This window comes from Mauremys mutica, chromosome 5, assembly GCF_020497125.1.
Source record: "Mauremys mutica isolate MM-2020 ecotype Southern chromosome 5, ASM2049712v1, whole genome shotgun sequence".
Taxonomy (NCBI): domain Eukaryota; kingdom Metazoa; phylum Chordata; order Testudines; family Geoemydidae; genus Mauremys; species Mauremys mutica.
Window position 1 is genome coordinate 131,779,005 of NC_059076.1, and position 20,856 is coordinate 131,799,860.

The following is a 20,856-nucleotide window of genomic DNA, read 5'->3' on the forward strand; positions in this document are numbered from 1 at the left end:
GTGAAGTAGGGAACAGCCATAACCCAGTGAGCTTTGGCCATACCCCTTTTTCACTTGGTTCACCACTCTCCCGCCCTCCCGGACCCAGCACACCTCTCTACTCCATAGCCTGAGAGGGATTCTAGTGTAGGTCAGGGAGACCCCATGCACAGATGGTGTTCTCTGGGGCCCCTTTGTGTTCCCTTTACATCATCCATATGGGATAAAAAGACCTTTTTGTAACAGGGAATCTGTCCCATATAATATAGGATGATAAAGCCTTCCCCCACCCTTGCGTTTCAATTTTAGCGAAATATTGAAGCTTGGAAAAGAGGAACCATGAAGAAAAAACAAAACAAAACAAAACAGAGATTTATGTATTTTAGCTTCAATAGGCCCTAACAACAAAATCAGCCTTTGCTCTTCTGCCTTCTGTACCAGTGGCTCTCAACATTTCCAGAACACTGTATCCCTTACAGGAGGCTGATTTGTCTTACGTACCCCAAGTTTCACCTACCTTAGAAACTACTTGCTTACAAAATCAGACATAAAAATACAAGAGTGTCTCAACACACCTATGATTGAAAAAATTGTTTATTTTCTCATTTGTACCATATAATTAGAAAATAAATTGTGATGCCCCCGACACGCAGGTTGAGAAACACTAATTTGTTTATACTGCTCTATATACTATGTCATTGTTTGTGCAAAATTTTAGTTTGTATTGACTTTGCTTGTGCTTTTTATATAGCCTGCTGTAAAACTAGGCAAATATCTAGACGAGTACATGTACCCCCTGGAAGACCTTTGCATACCCCTATGGGTTCACCTATCCCCGGGTGAGAGCCTCTGTTCTGTGCAACAGCTGGGATTGAACTCTGCACTCCAACCCAGCTTCCGATGCTCTTCATGGCAGTGACTAGATGGCACTTTTTAAGAGCTTGCACCAACCCCATGCTCCTGAAAAGGTACTGATTGTGCCTTCTACCAGCCCACTTCATGCAAGAGGTCAGAAGGCTGTTTTTCTATCAGGAAAGAATTACAAACGACTATCTCAAAAAAACAGTCCATGACTCAAATAGTTTCTCTCATTCAAAGCAAACTGCATTAAGAAGCATGAGAAAAAAACCAATCAGATTAAAACAAAACAAAGAAGCTGAACGGAGTTAGCTGCTGAAATCTCATTGAATTTAAACTGTTGTCACTTTGAAAATCTTAGCCAGCGCATCTAACCTGAAACTGCAGAAGCTGGTCTAGGCACGTGTTCTCTTGGGCTTAGTTGCAGCGAAGAAGTAAACTCTAAGGTCTCGAGAGGGTGCATCCTTTCTCCCTTCCCCTGCCCTTTTTCTATCTGAGCCCTTGACATAGGCTGCATCTCAGAGAGACAGGATATAATGGTCCTCACTTAGGGTCTGGTCAGGGAGCGTGGCCCTGTGGTCACAGCCACAACCTCTGAGTGCAAAGGGGGTTGTGAAGAGGGAAGCCTGGGCCCTCCCACTCCACAGGACTCCAAGCTAGAGACTTTTGGGCTACCAGTACTGGGGGTTACTCAAGTGGAATAAAAGGCTCCACTTCATGTCCTTCCTCCCCATCAGGCAGAATAGGGACTTGAACCTGGTGTTCCCACATCCCATGTGTGGGCCCAAACTCCTGGGCTAGTGGCAGTTATAGGGCTGCTCTTTTGTGTTTTGAGCAGAGAGATTCCATCCTGGACCTGAGAAACATTCCCAAGAAAAGTTTAATCAAAACCAGTACATTCCTGTGAAAAGTGTTCGGTCAAAATGTTCCCAACCAGCTCCATTTACTATCATGCTATGCACCCCTACACACAGGGGTTTGTCATAACGAAGGCCAAAGGGTTACACAGAGATGTGTTCAATAAGCATTCATCTCAGACTGCTCCATGTCCCTATTTTAGGAGATAGTTTGTCTGTTTATAATTCTATTAAAGGAAATAAAGCTCAAATCAATGTAGCTGTGCACACAACTGGTCTATGTTAGCCCACGCTTTTGCCACTGTTTCCTTCATCCAGCTACCACGGCTCCTTCCTGATGTTATGTGCCTTACCTTTCATCAGACTGAAAGGCCTAGGGTGTTAGGTGCCTAAATACCTTTGAGAATCGGGACTTAAGTCTTTTGGGACAGACTTTGACCTTCTCCTCTGCACATGTGCACTGTCTAGCCCCCAATTCTGACTGGGGAACTCCAGGCATTACTGGAGATTATGAGCAATCTGTGGCAATGGCTTCTTCCTCAATGCTTAGCTGAACGGCTGTAGTGACCGTTCGCCAATTGGTCCATTCCTGTGTGGCCACAAGAGCTTGATGGGACAAGAGTCCAATGTCAGAACAGATTTGATGCACCCATGTAATAAGGGGTCTGCCTCTTTGCCACATCCACCCCTCACTTAGTGGAATTTTATCCCAGATGTTGCAAGCCACCCAGAGAATGGCATTTGCCAGAACACCTTGTGGCATTCTTGTGACATATCTGAAAAGAGTAAGACACCATCTGTGGACAATGACCCCAATAGTCTGTAGACCAGAGTGAGTATAAAAATCTGCATTACAAATTAAGTCATTCCACTTTGTGCCCAATATACAATGTTGGCATTTTGTGTGGAGAACCTCGAGCTTGCCCACGCTGACTGGCATAATGTTCATGTTTTGCAACTGAACAGCAATATGGAAAGGATACAGCTCAAATAGATTCTGAACTTGGTTGTCATGCTAAGATTACGTTGATCTTATATTCATTGTAAATGACCGCTGGAGGATGCTGTGATGCCAATCCCGTGAAGAACCTCCATGTGAGAGTTGGACAAACTGGTGAGTATAGAACCCAAATAGGAAAAGCTGGACACTGCTTTGACAGTTGCATCATTCAAAAAGATTGAAGTCATGGGTGGACCTGATCTTAGATTTTGCAGCTTTGTCTTGGACCGTGAAACATGGAAGTTAACCTTAGCCGAGTCCCCCTCCATTTGCTGGAGTGCCTCACTAAATCAGTCAGGAGTCTGTACTAGAAAAACATCATCTGCATAGTCAAGGTCTGAAAGCAAGAGGTCAACAATCTTAATGCCTATGGATCTGACATTCTGCATTATGAAATCTATTGCCCAACAAAAAAGTGCAGGGTCCAAGACCCAGTCCTGCCTGACACCAGATATTGATTTAAAAGCTGCTGACATCTGATTCTCAAGACATACATGGGCAGTGGTTCCATTATGCAGCTCACCAATCAAGGCCAGCAGAGTGGTTGGGACACCTACACCCTTTCATAAAATTATAGAATCATAGACTTTAAAGCCTTCCATTGCGCAACTTGGTCAACTGAATCAAATGCAGCCTTGAGATCACCATATGCTATGTGCAGGGGTTTCCCTGAACTCATAATATATCTCTGACAACAAGCAGAGGGCCAAAATGGCGGCTAACGTGGACCTTTTCTCATAAAGCGTAACTGTTGGGGAAGACACTTCCAAGGTAGCTGGGACTCCAAACATTCCAGCAGAACATGTGCAAACACCTTCCTTGGCACACACAGCTCTTACATTCACTGCATGGCCCCTTGACCTTATAAAGTGAGGTCACAAGGGTGTCCTTCCAGATGGTTGGGAAGGTTCCAGTTCTCCACACCAGACACAAGATGGCCAGACGTGATTCTGCTACAGGGTCATTAGCACATTTTAGCAGCTCTGGGGGAATGCCATCAGCGCCGGCTGTGTGTCCATTTCTCAGTTTGCAGATGGCGTGCTTCACTTCATCCAACGTTGGCGTGTCAATACAAGCGTCTGGGTCTGAAACCATAGGAGCTGCCAAATTGTCCAGCTCCTAGCCAGCAGCAGCTGGAGGGTGGTTGAGGGCACTGTGATAATGTTCTATCCAGCATGAGAGGATGTCGTCATCCGAGTCACATGGACAGCCCTGGCTGTCATTCAGGATGCCGTTTGTAGAGACTACCTCTTGACGGGCGAGGTTGCAGATTGCGCAGAACGTCAGCTTTAAGTCTCCCCTGGCTAAGCCGATTTCAACATCATCCACCACTTGGTTATAACATGCCTCATGATTGTGAAGTGTCAGGGCATTGAACCTTTGCTGAAGCCGGTTAGGAATGAGCTTATTGCTGTGCTGGCGAGCTGTGGCCTTCAATTTGTCTGTAAGACCTCTTCTGATAGCTGGATGCCTATAGCTGATTATCTGTTTGGTGGATTATTTGCATCCGTATTATTTTTTGTACAGCATCTAGCACAAAGGAGACACAAGCACTGTTTGTGGGTTTTAGGTGTTACCATAATATCGATAAATGACCATTGCAGAAACAACAGATAGAAAAAAATCATGTAGTAAGCCCTGAAATTTTGTAAAAATCAATAATAGCCAGAATAATATCAAGCCATGTTCAAAATAGATCTGTAAAATTTAAATTTTAACATTTGAAACAATTACAGCTTCAAAAAGTTTAAAGGGTCATTCAGTTTGACCCCTCACTTCTCAAACCCTTTGTTTATGAGACTTGCAAGTAACACTAAAAGAAATCAGCAAATTTACAGCTCAGATTGTTCAAGTTCTAGGAAGGTAACTAATATAACACAGGGTTAAATATATTTTTAAAACATCCACATACTCTCGTGCCCCTCCCCCACTCATTCCCAATCCAACATTCCCTTTTAGTGAAACCTTTGCTGTTCACCTTTCATATCTCGGCCACAGGAATGAACGCTAGCTAACCCCACTTATTAAAACATTATCACATAGGAAAAAATGGACTTTCAGGTCACAATCTCAGCTGGTGCCAGCCAATATCGCATCATCAAATCAATTGGCACAAGACTGATTTGCACCCCATGAGGATCTAGACCTTCAGGGATGATGTTTATTTTTCCTTTGTCAAAAATAAAGCTTGGTCAAATATAAATGGTTTTATCTAAGCCAGTACAACTTACATGGATTAAAGTTTACATGTACCAATGCAGGTAAAATCACATACACTATGCAAAATAGAAGGACTTTGAAAGGCAAAGTACATTCAGACTTCACCAGCCCAATGTTCAGAAAGGAAAAAGGTTCTTACCAGTGCTAGCTCAAATAGTCTGCAATGCAGCACAATTTTCTGCTACTGCATCATTTGGGTGGTTACAACTTCCTTCATCCCCCTGGTTTTATTTTCAAGATATTACTTGGAATCAGAGAACGTATAAAACTGTTGCCTATGTGCAATTGAAGAAATACTGCCAGAGGCCCCTTACCAAGCGCCTTTCAGATTGTAGGTTACTATCGGAGTGACAGTTTTAGCTCACTACCATCCAATCAGTGTTTTACATCATTGTACTACTTACACTAGTATGTAAATCAATTAAATGAAGTAGGCTAACCACTTTTTTTTTTCCAGGCACTTTTTTTTATAATGTTTGCCCCCTAATTGATTCTGGCACATTCAATTTTATACAGCAAAAGAAAAATGCAGAGTGTATGTTTGTGGGATGGTACTGGGAACTGTCAGAAAGCAGTGAACTTTTATTTGAGAGTGATAAAAAGGTGAGGAATAGATGACATTAATGCATTTGCTTTAATGGGTCTTGGCACGTAGAAATCTATATAGAGAAAGTGTTTTGTGTGATGGAGTTTTTCCTCCCAGTAAGCAGTGAGGGATAAAGCCAGGCATAAATCTTGTTAACAAATAGCTTTAAAACGCTGCTGCCCATGAAGCTGCTGTGTTGACAAAGTACATTAGTTAGGACAATTGTTAAGCAAAGCAATTCACATTTATTTTCAAAAGCTCGTCCCTTTGTGTTGAGGCTTCAGAGCATTTGATGGATATAAAGATTATGAGAGAACTTCAGAACAGGTAGTGAGGGGGAAGCGTTTGTACAGTGCAGGGATGAACTGAGAATAAATGCAAGAGGACCGCTAAAATGAAGCTGATGAATAATTGGCTTTGTATGCTGGGACAGTGAAATAGATTTTTTCAGAGCCAGTGGTGACACCATCTCAACATGGAGAGGCAGTGTGGTCTAGCGAACAGTGCATTAATCTGGGACTCTGGAAATCTGGAGTCTATTTCTGGTCCTCCCACTGGTCTGGTGTGTGACTTTGGAATCACTTCCTCTCTCTGTGCCTCTTTCCACTTTGTGTTCCTTGTCTACTTTTGACTGTAAGCTGTTCAGAGCAAGAACTTTGTCCCACTCTGTGTTTGTACAGCACCTAGCACAATGGGGCCTTAATGTCTGTTGGGACCTTTAGGGGCTACTGTAATACAAAATTGGGATAATCTTATTATACATCATAGATTTGACCCTCACTGTGGGTATGTCTACACTACGAAATTAGGTCGAATTTATAGAAGTCAGTTTTTTAGAAATCATTTTTATACAGTCGATTGTGTGTGTCCCCACACAAAATGCTCTAAGTGCATTAAGTCGGTGGACTGCATCCACAGTACCAAGGCTAGCGTCGACTTCCGGAGTGTTGCACTGTGGGTAGCTGTGAGTAGCTATCCCACAGTTTCCGCAGTCTCTGCTGCCCATTGGAATTCTGGGTTGAGATCCCAATGCCTGATGGGGCAAAAACAGTGTCACGAGGGGTTCTGGGTACATGTCATCAGCCCCCCTCCCACTCCATGAAAGCAACTGCAGACAATCATTTCGTGCCTTTTTTCCTGGGTTACCTGAGCAGATGCCATACGATGGCAAGCATGGAGCCTGCTCAGCTCACTGTCACCGTACGTCTCCTGGGTGCTGGCAGAGGTGGGACTGCATTGCTACACAGCAGCAGCTCATTGCCTTTTGGCAGCAGATGATGCATTACGATTGGTAGCCATCGTCGTCATTTTCCTGGGTGCTCTTTTAGCTGACCTCGGTGAGATCTGTCAGGGGCTCCTGGGCAGATATAGGAGTGACTCAGCCAGGTCATTCCCATCTTCTGCTGAGCACCCAAGAGATGACGATGGCTTGCAGTCCTACTGCATCGTCTTCTGGTGAGCAGCCAGGAGATGATGATGGCTAGCAATTGTAATGCAGCATCTTCTACCGAGCACCCAGGAGATGACGATGGCTAGCAGTTGTAATGCACCATCTGCTGCCAGGCTAAGATGTAAAAGATAGATGGATCAAAACAAGAAATTGACCCAATTTGTTTTGTGAAATCAACAGCCTGCTAAACCCAGGGTTTTGAGTTCAATCCTTGAGAGGGCCATTCTGTGTGACAGTTGTTTGTGTTTCTCCTTGATGCAAAGCCACCCCTTTTGTTGATTTTAATTCCCTGTAAGCCATGTCGTCAGTCACCCCTCCCTCCGTCAGAGCAGCGGCAGACAATTGTTTTGCACAAAACCAGGCGAGGAGGCGACGGCAGTGCCGTGACAAGAGGGACATGGTCATAGACGTCTCACAAAGTACGGGCCAGGCAATGTGCCCAAGTAATGTGCCCCGGCAATGTGCACATCATGCTGATGATCTCTGCATGAGCTTTGCAAATGCGCTGGCCAAACAGGAAATGAAATTCAAAAGTTCTCGTCAGAGGTGGAGTAAAGAAATCAATTTAAAGAGCCCTTTAGGAAAAAAAGGCTTCATTGTATGGACAGGTCCAGGGTTAAATCGAGGTAACGCTGCTAAATTTGACCTAAAGTCGTAGTGTAGACCAGGCCTCTGACTGTAGAAAGCCAAGATAAAATAGATTCACATTTTATTTCAATGCTGTGTCAGTCCTGTCCCTACTTTAATCATTTCACTGGCTTCCTGTCCTTTTTCACATCAAATGCTAATTCCTCTCCTTCTTTGCATTAGGACTTTTTTTTAACCTTTTGTCTAATCAGTGACATAGCTACAGCTTATAACTACAAAATCTCAGGTACCCCAGTATAAGAACTGTTGGTAAAGGCTGACTATTTACTAAAACTGGATGAAGGGAGAAGGATCAGGTGGGGAGTGGAATTGTGAAATTTGGTTCAAAACTGTACAAGTCCTGCCTGCCCCCTGAAATTTTCAAATTCTAAAAATTTAGGCCAGGGTCATGGTTGGATATTTCATCTATTTTTCCCTCCAGTTTACTTTTTGACTTTTTAAATTGGAAAGTTTGTCCCAATTGCTTCTGGCTCTGGTTTTCCATAGGCACCACAGCCAGTTCCAAGTTTGCTGTGGTTGGACTCCTAGTGTTTAAATATGTGTTTGTAAAACATCATTCACCTCTACTACTGCCTGTATAAATAATCATCTAACTGTTTAGCTAGAAAATGGGGAATTCACATTAAATTGCACTATGCAATTAGAAAGCTAAGAGCCAGCCCATGGCACTTAGTCACTGACCCACAATGGAGGTGGGGCAGCACAATCCTTCCCCATGGCCCCAACAACATGCATGCAGAGGCACTGAAGCGTGCTCTCCCAGTATGCAGGCTGAAGCACTGGGAGGGGAGGTCAGATAGACCATGCACCGCTTCCTCCACACAGCTAGGTGGGGCAGAGAAAAGTCTGTTTCTACTGAGCACACCATGATTGTCCTGTCCTTTCCTGTCTGTGCAAGCACTGAGGATAATCAGGTCCTAAGCAGATCCAGCCTGCAAACAAGAATTTAGTGAACAATTTTGAGATTTTAAAAATTGATTTTGCTCTGCCTCGGAATGAACCCAAGACCCTGTGAAAATTTTCAAGGAAGAAAGTAGAGGGCAGGGAAGTAAGAGACAAAGAGAGTGAACAAGTGTACGTGCGCTCAGAATAGGCAATAGCATGATACTTAGGGCACTTGTTTAGGAAGTGGCAAACACAGGTTCAAGTCTTATTTGAAGCAGAGCTTGATCCCTAATAAGTGCCCTAACCACTGTGTTGGTGTCACTAGGCAAACTCTAGGTAAGTCAGGGGGGCAGGGTGGTGGAAGACCACGAGTGTCAATAAAGCCCTCCTGCTCTAGGCCAAAGTGAACCAAAGCTCCTCCATGTTGAACTTTAACCGACCTAAAATGCCAGCAGCCGAAAAACGGGAACTATTTAGCTATCAGATGCAGCACAATCAGCTATTTAGCTATCAGCTGCAGCACAGCTCAAACCGGTCTAAAGCGGTAGTGATGGGGAGGGGGCTACATGCCTCTGTGCCGTGAAAAACAAGATAAAATGCAGAAGAAAAAGTTACTAACAAGCTACTCTTGCAGCAGCCAAGGTTGCTTAATGTATCTGCTACAGGGGGAGGAGGGGGGGGAAGGAAGAAACTAAGCTGAAACAAACAACTTGGATATAAAAAGGGAAAACTGCTTGTATCAGTGTGCTTGATCTGAGACGTGCCAGTTTCCTTGCACCGCTTTGAGATCTCAAATAAACTTTGTCTGCTTCTCCACCCTGGTGTGTTAATTAGTGCGACGTACACCGGGCAACGAATCCCGCTGTTGCCCCCCTCGGGCCCTCTGTGCCGGCAACAGTTCGGCTATTGGCTGTTCCATGAACTCTCTCATTTTGACTGGAAATTCCATCCTGGACCTGAGAAATGTTCCCAATTAAAATTGTCTGAACCAGCACGTGTCCGCAAAGAGTTTCAGTTTTGACAAACCTGCCATTTTCTAATCAAAAAGAAAAAAAAAGTTTTGTTGAAAAGTTCATCCATAAGTAGCCAGTAAACATTCGCCTCATCAGCTTATAAGACGTATTATTTCCAAACGATTGAAGGCAGCAGCAGATCTGTGCTTGACCCTTGCCTTAACCGTTTTTGATGAAGCATGATGGTATCCAGTAGAGATGGATGGAAATTGCTCATCTGACTTTTTTAAATGAAAAATGATTTCTGAGCAGCTCCTTGAGATGGCAGGAACCGGAAGGAATACTCTGCTAACCCCAGACAGAGGAGTAATTGGGAGTCACTCCCTGGCCCGATCCCAAACCCTCTGCTGGTGGAATGGGGGGCTGAGAAAATTCAGTTATCAGTAGGTCCTCTGACTCCACCCCTATCTTTGGTAAAGAGAAACCTGCCTTAAGCGAGCACCAGGGTGACCACCAATATATAGAAGCAACCTAGCAGAAATGATCTTTCACGAAAGCTGAAAAAAATGGAATTAGAAACCTCATGGGGCTACAATAATTCAGTTGCTACGACCCTGAGCCAATACCCACTGAATTTGCCAAGACTCCTGTTTACTTCAATGGACCCCAAGAGAAGCAATTGCCTATTGAAATTGGTCTCCCATTCAGGTGCACTGTAGCTATTAAAACATGGCATTTCAAGCCTGCCTGTCAAACAGAGACATCTGTTTGAGTATTAAAAGTGTTTAAAAAGGAATGAGACAGAGTAAGAGCAGCTTTAAAGCAGAGCTGAGGGCTGAGGTAAAGCCTCCTTCTCTTGCCGTTGGGGACAAAGCACTAAGCATCACTTGACATTGTGCCTCAGAGTCAGACACTGCTAAGTACATGAAAGGAGGAGGCGGCGGGCAAGGCGAGGGGGAAGATATATAGGACTTTAAAGGGCTTTGGTACTTAGAAACTTGCTAAGGAGTTGTGGATGAGAGTTTAAAAAAAATCCTATCAATTTGATATGTTGCCTTCCCACACTGGCTGCATTCAGTCCTTTCAGCAGCTTCTTTTAGACATGCTGTCAAATTGCAGATGACTTTGCTAGTATTGTGAGTGAGGTTAGGACACTCTGTATGCAGCCATTGTCAGAAATTCCCTACCCTCACCTTGAATGAGGAGCCCATGTTTTAGGCAGTCTTAGTCCTGGTCTACACTACGAGTATAGGTCGAATTTAGCAGCGTTAGATCGATTTAACCCTGCACCCATCCACACGATGAAGCCATTTTTGTTGACTTAAAGGGCTCTTAAAATCGATTACTGTATTCCTCCCCGACGAGGGGATTAGTGCTGAAATCGACCCTGCTGGGTCGAATTTGGGGTAGTGTGGACACAATTTGATGGTATTGGCTTCTGGGAGCTATCCCGAAGTGCTCCATTGTGACCACTCTGGACAGCGCTCTCAACTTAGATGCACTGGCCAGGTAGACAGGAAAAGCCCCGCGAACTTTGAATTTCATTTCTTGTTTGGCCAGCATAGCAAGCTCATCAGCACAGGTGACCATGGAGTCCCAGAATCGCAAAAGAGCTCCAGCAAGGACCGATCGGGAGGTACTGCATCTGATTGCTGTATGGGGAGACAAATCCGTGCTATCTGAACTCTGTTCCAAAAGACAAAATGCTGGAATATTTGAAAAAATCTCCTAGGGCATGAGGGACAGAGGTTATAACAGGGACCCGCAGCAGTGCCGCATGAAGCCTACCAAAGAACCAGAGAGGCAAACGGCCGCTCCGGGTCAGAGCCCCAGACATGCTGCTTCTATTTTGAGCTGCATGTCATTCTCGGGGGTGCCCCTACAATTACCCCACCCCTGTGCTTCCCTCCTCCCCCACTCCTCCCAGGCTACTTTGGCAGTTATCCCCCCCATTTGTGTGATGGATTAATAAAGAATGCATGAATTTGAAACAACAATGACTTATTGCCTCTGCAAGGGGGCGATCAAAGGGGAGAGGGGAGAGCAGTTAGCTTACAGGGAAATAGAGTGAATCAAGAACTGCTCCTTACTACTGTCCAGGCTTCATGAGCCATGGGAGCAAGAGGTAGGTGTGACTGCGCGGTGCTGCCAACTGGGAGAGCAGCCTGAGGCAGAAGCCTCCAGCTGGCATGATATTCCAGGCAGGACTGAATCTCCATTAGACAAAACTTAAAGAAGACAATGATCTGGAGTCATTCCCATTTTTGTCCAGGCATCCTCGACCGACCTCATCGAAGCTGGCCAGGAGCACCCATGTCTGCCCAGGTGCCCCTGACCAACCTAACTGAAGTCGGCCAGGAGCACTCACGGGACGACTGCTAGCAGTCATATTGTACCGTCTGCCGTCCGCAAGGCAAGGCAAGGCAAGGCAAGGCAAGGGGATGCTGCTGTGTAGCACTGCAGTACCACATCTGCCAGCAGCACCCAGGAGACATATGGGCCCTGTCAGAGTCTACCCTCACTTGAAACTGGGCGGTTTCAAAGTGAGGACCCGCATGTCTTCCCCCACCCCAAAATCCTAGGGTAGGTCTTCCCTTCGGCTGCCACCACCCGGTCAATTCCGTGGGCCGGGACACCCCTGTTTCCCCCCTTGGGAACACAGATCAATTCACAGAGGAGGAACCTTCCCCCTCCCCCCTGATTCAACTCCTTGAATCTCACACACACAGGGAAGCAGCCCACTTCCCCCTCCCCTTCCCCTGAATTTCCCCAAGGGAAGGAATTAACCAAGTCCAAAGAAAAGAAAAGAATTTATTAAAGAATAAAAAGAAAAATACAGAATCTCTATGAGCCCAAGCTGGACACTCATAGGGTATAACCTTATCAATCTCTGGAGAGAATCCCCTCTCCCCCTTTTCTCAGTAAAAGCAATATCAGCAAACAGGAATAAAGCATTTCCTTTAGCAAACACACAATTGCAAATATAGAAATCAAATCATAAGACTAATTTGCCTTTCTAATTAATACTCACTATTAATTAGTAGAAACTACTCCAGGAGAACTTGGAGACATGACTGTCCTCTGTTAGATTCAAGAACAGTTCTCACCAAGACAAAGGCTTCCCTCCACAGAGATTTGAAAAAATCTTATCTCTGATTGGTCCTCTGGTCAGGTGGTCACCAGGTACTACATGTTAACCCTTTACAGGTAAAAGAGACCTTAACCCTTAACTATCTGTTTATGACAGGCCCCATGCTTGCTGTGGTAGGTCGTCTGCATGGGTAACCCAGGAAAAAAAGGCGAGAGGGAGGGAGAGAGAGGGGGCTGACAACATGTACCCAGAACCACCCACGACAATATTTTTGCCCCATCAGGCATTGGGAGCTCAACCCAGAATTCCAATGGGCAGCAGAAACTGCAGGAACTGTGGGATAGTTACCACAGTGCAACACTCCGAAAGTCGATGCTAGCCTCAGTACTATGGACGCACACCGCTGATTTAATGCGCTTAGTGGGGACACACACAATCAGCTGTATCAAATTGATTTCTAAAATAATCAACTTCTATTAAATCAACCTAATTTCGTAGTGTAGACATACCATTAGTCGCAAATTGTTCTCTTCAGCATTGTTCTTGAAATGGGGAATTAATAGTTTGCGGTAAATGGGCCATATCCTAACGACGCTGAAGTCAGTAGAGTTACACTGACACACAGAAGCTGAGGATCTAGACTGATATCTTGGTAGTGACCATCTGCCAAATAACCTAGACTTGTGTGGGCACACTCACTCTTTTACCTCATATATCATATTTCTTCTTTGACTATGAAGACTTCATGCAGTGGAAGGCCTACTGGGGGAGATGGAGAACCCAAGGTTAATTCTAACTTTTACATCTCCATGAAGCAAAAAAATAAATGCCAGATGAAGTTATATATACGAAACAAAAATGATGGCATCCTTTTGTAATGCAGGTCTCAAACCCGTGCCTTTCCGCACCAGCCTCTAGTTCACATGTGAAGAGAAAGTGAACTACTTTATCTCTACAATGTAGGAGATGGTAAGACCTGCCATTAGAAAGATTCCATGCACTGGACTGCTGTGTTATGGACAAAAACTGTTGTGTGCATCCAGCTGGCATGATATTCCAGGCAGGACTGAATCTCCATTAGACAAAACTTAAAGAAGACAATGATCTGGAGTCATTCCCATTTTTGTCTTCAAGCCCCACTTGGGGTGGCATTTGGTAACAAAATAGGGTTGCATTCTCCTATAAAAGTCCCAGCCCTTAATGTCGACTGAACCCAGGATTTTGGGTACCATATAAGACAAAGGAGAAAAGCACTTTCCTTTGACTTCCCTCCTATCTCCCCATGTCTTTTCAACATTGTGATGTCCAAAAATATACTCTGATGTGGCCTACAGAAATAACTAACTGTCTCAGTTAATGTACATGCAATTGTCCTACTATACAGCATATTACAGAACTGGACTCAATGTAAAAGAGTGATGTTGCTGACTCCTCCTCAGATCATCAGCTATGACCTCCAGAGCCTTCTGTGTTGTATCATTGCTTAGACAGAATTTCCCACTTTCCAGATGAGTGTATTGATTACCCCTTCGTATGCAACATCTGGGTCTTCATTGCCTCAGCTTTGACTGATTTCAACCAATTTTTCTAATTTATCAGGATAGCATAGTAGTTTAAGTTTATCCTCCATGGTATTCACCAGCCCTCCCATCTTCATATTAATCATGAATTTGATTAGCACCACTCTCCACTCCATCTTTCCAGAGTTTAATGAAAATATCTAATACTGTCAGATCCTGTAATAGAACAGTCCCCTGTGAGACCCCATTTTGACACCTCCTCTGAGCTCAGCTCTGAAACATTAATAATTACTCCCATGTTTGATTATTTTTAGTCGTTTGTGTAGCCATTCTAAAATAGTTTCATCTAATTTATGAAGAAAATCATTGAAAAACTAATCTAGTGCTTGAAATAAGAAAGAACTATCCTAATGGGCTGCTAAATACTTGTGAAGTGTTGCAGCAAAGATCTATCATAACCAAACAGTGATTTACTTCTGGAGGGAAATCAAAGATATCCCTCTCGGTCTAGAGTAGGGTGACCAGGCAGCACATGTGGAAAATCAGGACAGGGGGTGGGGGGTAATAGGACCATATATAAGAAAAAGACCCAACATTCAGGACTGTCCCTATAAAACCGGGACATCTGGTCACCCTAGTATAGCGATCTTAGGTAATTATATGGCCCCTATTTTTGTAATACTAAAGCACTTCACAATCTTTAATGTATTTATCCTCTCAACACTGCTGTAGGGCAGGGAAGTTCTATTTCATGCACAGATGGCTAGATCCTCAAAGCTATTTAGGCACCAAACTCTTATTGAATCAATTGGAGTTAGACACCTAAGTATTTCTGAAGATCTCAGAGACACTAAATGACTTGTCCTAGATCACAAGAAACCAGTGGCAGAGCAGGGAATTAAACATAGGTCTCCTGGTTCTCTTTCTAACAATGGACTATCCTTCTTCTCTAACAATCTGATGTCCCTCCAACACTATCCATTCCATCTCTCATCTACGGTTTCCCAACTAAGGAATAACTATTCCCTTCCCCTTGTCATTGTCTTATTTTATCATTCGCTAAACATAGATTCAATGGTGCTTTTGCCACAACCCTTGAGCTAGTGGCAGCACCTTATTGGGCTTCCCTGAGAGGAGCCCAGGAAGCTATGGAAGACTGTGTTGAACAGTGCGGGGCAGGAGGGCGCAGAGCCAAGCCTCCACCAGTTCCCTGCCCAAATGCACAAGTATGGGATGTAGCAGCTCTATGGAAGCTGCTCTCCTCATCCTACATAGCTATCTACAGTATGGGTAGCTGGAATAGGGGAGCACGTGCTCCTATATTAGAATGCACGATTCACCTCCTTCCACAGCTGCAAGACCTTTGTGCAGTTGCCTGTCTCCTCATTTGTCATGGGAACAAATAAATTACTGGTACTGCCATGTGCATTTGGAAATGCCCGCACTGGAATCTGCCTGTAGACAAATCATTTAGGGCTGAAGCTTTGAAAATGGTTTGCAACCTGCATCACGTTCTGCTGGCAGGGGTGAATGTTCCAAGCGATCCATCTGCTTTATATAGTTCTGTCCTCATACCTCCGTACACAAATCCTTTAATTAAGCCCTTCAGTCACTCTGAAATCCCCTCCCCATCAGCGCTCAGTATTATAGTGTTTTGGCAAACACCTGGCAATTGAGAACTGTTAAGACAGGGCATTAATACCGTGTCTGCTGTTTAAAATGGTGGAAGAGAAACATTATACAGCAAGAAATAAAATAATTGTTTCACAACAAAAGGGCAGTAGAAAGGGAAGAGAAAAATAGCAGTGTGGGCACTGGCATGCACAGCTTTCAGTCTATGGCCCTTGATACGACAGCTTCTTCAAAAATCTCTTTCCAAACATGTAGCCCTAGCTGTGTGTAACATAGTGGTGGTGGGACATACCTGAGTGCTGGGAAGAGACATGGCTTTATGTCCTGACCCCAGTCAGCTGATCTTGATCAAAATTACAGAGGTTAGTACCTCAGTCACATGACAGGGATCAGATTCCCCTGACTCCAGTAGTAACTACTACAGATAGGTGAACATGGAAAGGTTTGAAGTTCAGGTTCTGTTCCAATGAGTACCCCCAAAAAAGTGGGTGTTTACTCCATTTATCTAAAGAGCTGGAGTATAAAATCCCATAAGAGCAGCCTCTGTCAGCGTCATGGGATTTCTGGCTCTTCCACTTGTGATCCTGGCGAGAAATATCAAACAGAGAAAAAGCTTCTCACATAGTTTACTGGCACTTCCTGGTTCCATTCCCTGCCCTGACTGGAACCTGGAACTGTAAAGGCATGTAAAAATGAAAATAATCTGAACTAAAATCTTTTCACAGCCTTAAAGGTTTGGCTCGAGTTTGGTTGTAGACATAGTCAGTTATTCAGGGGCCTCTTAATTTTTTTTCCAGTCCATTTCCGTTAGTTGAAAATATATGCTTGCTTTTTTAAAGAATACAGCAATCGTGCTTAATTTTTTCCCCAGTATTCCGTGATAAGTACTTGTACCTCAGTATTTGCAATATTCCCTATACTTCTTTATCCTGCCTGCACCGTAAGTTATCACTTAGAGCCTGAACAAGGCTCTCCCATTGCTGAGCTGTTATTTGCATATCCTGTATGCTATTACATTTCATACATTTTCCCTCTGCAGTGTTCAAGGGGGGATTTTTTTTCAGTCAACCCCTTTTTACTTAAAATAGCACAACTACTGGTGAAAGGAGGGATAACTAGTTATCTAAGGCCTGGTCTACACTAAGGGCGGGGGTCGAACTAGGGTACGCAAGTTCAGCTACGCAAATAGCGTAGCTGAACTCGAAGTACCCTAATTCGACTTACTTACCCGTCCAGACGCGGCGGGGTCGAACTCCGCGGCTCCAAGGTCGACTCTGCCACCACCGTTCGCAGTGGTGGAGTTCCGGAGTCGACCGGAGCGCGCGGGGTGTTCGAACTATCGCGTCTTGATTAGACGCGATAGTTCAAACTCGGAGAAGTCGAACTCACTGCGTCGACCCGCGCGGTGAGTATGGACCTGCCCTAAGACAACTAAGGTACTTTAAAGACTACCACCAAAATCTTTTAAATCATAAGCGGGAGGCAAAGCGGCTTAGTGGGGCACTGGACTGGGAGTCAGGAGCGCTATTCCTGCTGCTGACTTGCAACGTGACATGAAACAAGTCATTTTACCTCTGTTCTTCCTCCTACCCTTTCTCTGCCTTGTTTATTTCGATAAGCTCTTTGGGAGGGGACTGCCTCCCGCTTTGTGTACAGCACCTGGCGCAAAGGGCCTAGATATCGATTAGAGCTTCTAGATGTGACTGCATTGCAAATAATAAGCAATTAAAATTAGGCAAGATGAAGCCATGTTGCACATTTCCTGTAGAGATCCATGATTCCCAATATAGTATTACATAATAGATCCCACCTAGCCTTGAACACTGTGGGGAACCATGAATCTGTACAGGAAATTTGTAATATGGATTCATTTACAGATACACAGAATGAATAAGAATTCTATATTAATCAGGCACAAAGCTGACCTAGTGGAAAGAGAGGAGGAAAAAAAATCTCCTCCTAAGCTTTGAGAAGCAATTCATCATTCACATTGTGTTATTCTGCATCACACCAGGAAAGAGGCTGTCAAATGGCTTAAATAATGTAAGGAATAATTTTGCAATAAGAACGTAAGTTCACATTGATTGCATGTCACGACACAAGCCAGAGCTGGCACGCCATACGGTCGAGAAATGAAAGGTTACTGTTTTATTTAGAAAACTGGTAACGAGCTCAAAAATAATGGTGTCATAATTGATGCAAAATTGCTCTATTACAATGATTTATGCTCATTATGCAAGCTCAAATTGTTTTTAAATGAGGCATTTGGGGTTCATATTCATTGTCTCTTGTCTAATTTTAAAAGACATTTGAAATACCTTAAAGCAGAAAATTAATTGAATAGGTCCAGAATGCAAAACCGTCTTCAAATGAAAGTACAATTTATTTTTGTGGTTTAAAAGCACTGATCAGATATGGGAGAAAACTAGAAACACAATTAATTTTAATCAAATTTTAGGGGTTCAGATATTTGGGATCTAGATCAGTTCTCTATAAGGTTTTATACCAGTGGTTCCGAAACTTGTTCCGCCACTTGTTCAGGGAAAGTCCCTGGCAGGCCGGGCCGGTTTGTTTACCTGCTGCGTCCGCAGGTTCGGCCGATCACGGCTCCCAGTGGCCGCGGTTCGCTGCTCCAGGCCAATGGGAGCTGCTGGAATTGGCGCGGGCCGAGGGACATACTGGCTGCCGCTTTATACAATTTAATCCACCTCTTGTTTTAGTTTCACAAGTAATAGAGTTACTCTGGATTTACACTTAACGAAAAGAGAAAAATTGGCCACACTTTTTGGGAATGGCATTCATGCTGCAGTTGTCTGTCTACCAGAGGTCAAACTGTCTACTTTGACCCCACAGTGATTGTCAATATACTTTCTGTACCTCATGGAATATTTTTTTGGAACTCTGTCCGAAACCCATGTTATAAGAAACCAGAAATATTGAGCAAGGTGAAGATTTTAGGAGGTTTGTGTGAGTATGTGTGTGAGAATCGTACATATAAACCACCAACATTCAGACTGGATATGATCCTGCAATTCATATTCATGAATCTACCATGGATGTCAAGTGCCATTCAATTACTAGATACTATGGTGACTGGTACTCTGTGAAAGTGACTGGCAGAAGACAGAATAGGTCCAATAGGAACCTAGCACTTACATCCTTGTAAACTACGGGGAAATCTAGATAATCCTTCTAAGCTGAACACTCATAAAATAAGGCTCCGCGTTCAGCTCCGCTCTGCTAAACAGCCCTGATGATTGGCTTGTATGTCCTTTCCTCTGGGATGGCAGGGGAATTCGGGCCCATCCTCAAACTCTTAGGGTGTGTCTACACTGCAGTTGGACACCTGTGGCTGGCCCGTACCAGCTGACTCAGGCTCACGGGGTTTGGGGTAAGGGGCTGTTCAATTGTTGTGTACTCGCAGGGTCCTAGAGCCCAGGCTGCAGGCCAAACTTGAACGTCTACACCACATTTAAACAGCCCCTTAGCCTGAGCCCCGAGAGCCTGAGTCAGCTGGCACAGGCCAGCCGCAGGTGTCTAATCGCAGTATAGAGACCCCTTAGGGAGCAGACCTGATTGTTCAATACAGATATTAGGCTATTTCCCTGGGTCATTTGCTGCCTCTGAGCCCTTTGTGCTGCTTCCCTGCAGCCTGTGCTTCAGATGACTTCCCTTTGCTTCCCAGGACTCTGACTTCTCCCTAGGTCCTCCCAGCTCCTTCTCTCTGTGATGAAACACAGCTCCATCAGGATTGCTTCCCTGTGCCCTGTCCCTCTCTAGGGCCCACCCCAGAGATTAATTCCATCCCTGAGGCTTTCCCAGACCTTCCCAGAGAAAAGGAACTCCCTACCACCTCTCTCCTAGGTCTCTCTTCTTGATTTCCCCTATAGCTTTCACTTCCTTCTTTTATTTGCATTGATGTTCTAGCTCCTCCCCCAGGTGGGTCTAATGACAAATCAAGTTTGGCAAACCCTGTAGGTGCAGCAGAGTGTGCTGAGTCCTCACACTCCTGGTGTACAAAGAATAAACAACGTGGGGCAAACACCCCATTGCACCTAGCTGGGTGGAAGAATCAGACCCTTAAGAAGGGAGAAACATATTTTTTTCCTCTTTATAAGAAGGGGAACTGTATAAAACACCTTTTTTTTTAAAAGTTTCCCTCTTGATGATACCTGCTCAGGCACTTCATTCAACTTCCTTGTGACTATTTCCATTCTTAAAGTTAGGAATGTGCATACTGCCTTGCTGAACTGAAACCTACCTGTGCATGGAAACCCCACACACTCCCAGTTGGAAGGAATCAGAATGCTTAACTGTATGTCATCGTGCTATACTGCTAAAAGAAAATAGAGATTCTTCTTTTGCCATCCTGTGTAAGAATAACTAGAATATCTCAGTTCTATATCACTGCTGATCTCGAGTCCCAAGTTACTCCAGTGCGTAGCACATTAACACATATAGATGAGATGAGCAATGATTTGTTACAACATAAAGCCTGTAAAAATATGCCTGTTCTAATAATTTGTTGTTGCATTTATTACCATATTATTTAATCTATTCTATCTTGTTTTTAGCACTCTGGCTGTTCTAAAAATAGCTAGAACATCAATGCAAATAAAATACTGTTGCTTTCAAGAACCAGTCAATTTCTTGAGCTATTAGTACAAATTTCCAGCTGTTCCACAGACTGCTTCTTGTAGCACTTCACTTTTTTCAGCTCTGTGTCCTTATAGATTGTGATTATACTGTACAATCTTTTATTTAACCTTTCTTAATATTAAGATAAATCAAGACTTGTAAAGTTCAGAGTTATCACTGAGACCTAAAGAAAGATTTTTTCCAGCCTTTACCTCCCCCCGCCCAATATCCCAAAGTAACTCAGTATAGCCCTGTTTGGTTTTATGTAGTTAGTAGACAGTTTAGTGTCACTAGTTACAAGACCAGAGGGATATGACTGTAGAGAAAGGTACTACTGGTGATGACCTTTTGTTGGAGCAAGTATAGACTACTGGGGATAAATTTTTCTTTGACATTGGCAAATTTCCATGCTGCCTATGTCCCATCCTACAAGTCCTTCTGCTGGAAAAGAGTGCTTAGGCAAAAAAATAATAGGATGTCCACCAATGCAGTCAGTACATTAAATCACATGTTTTCCATATAACATATAAATGATGGAC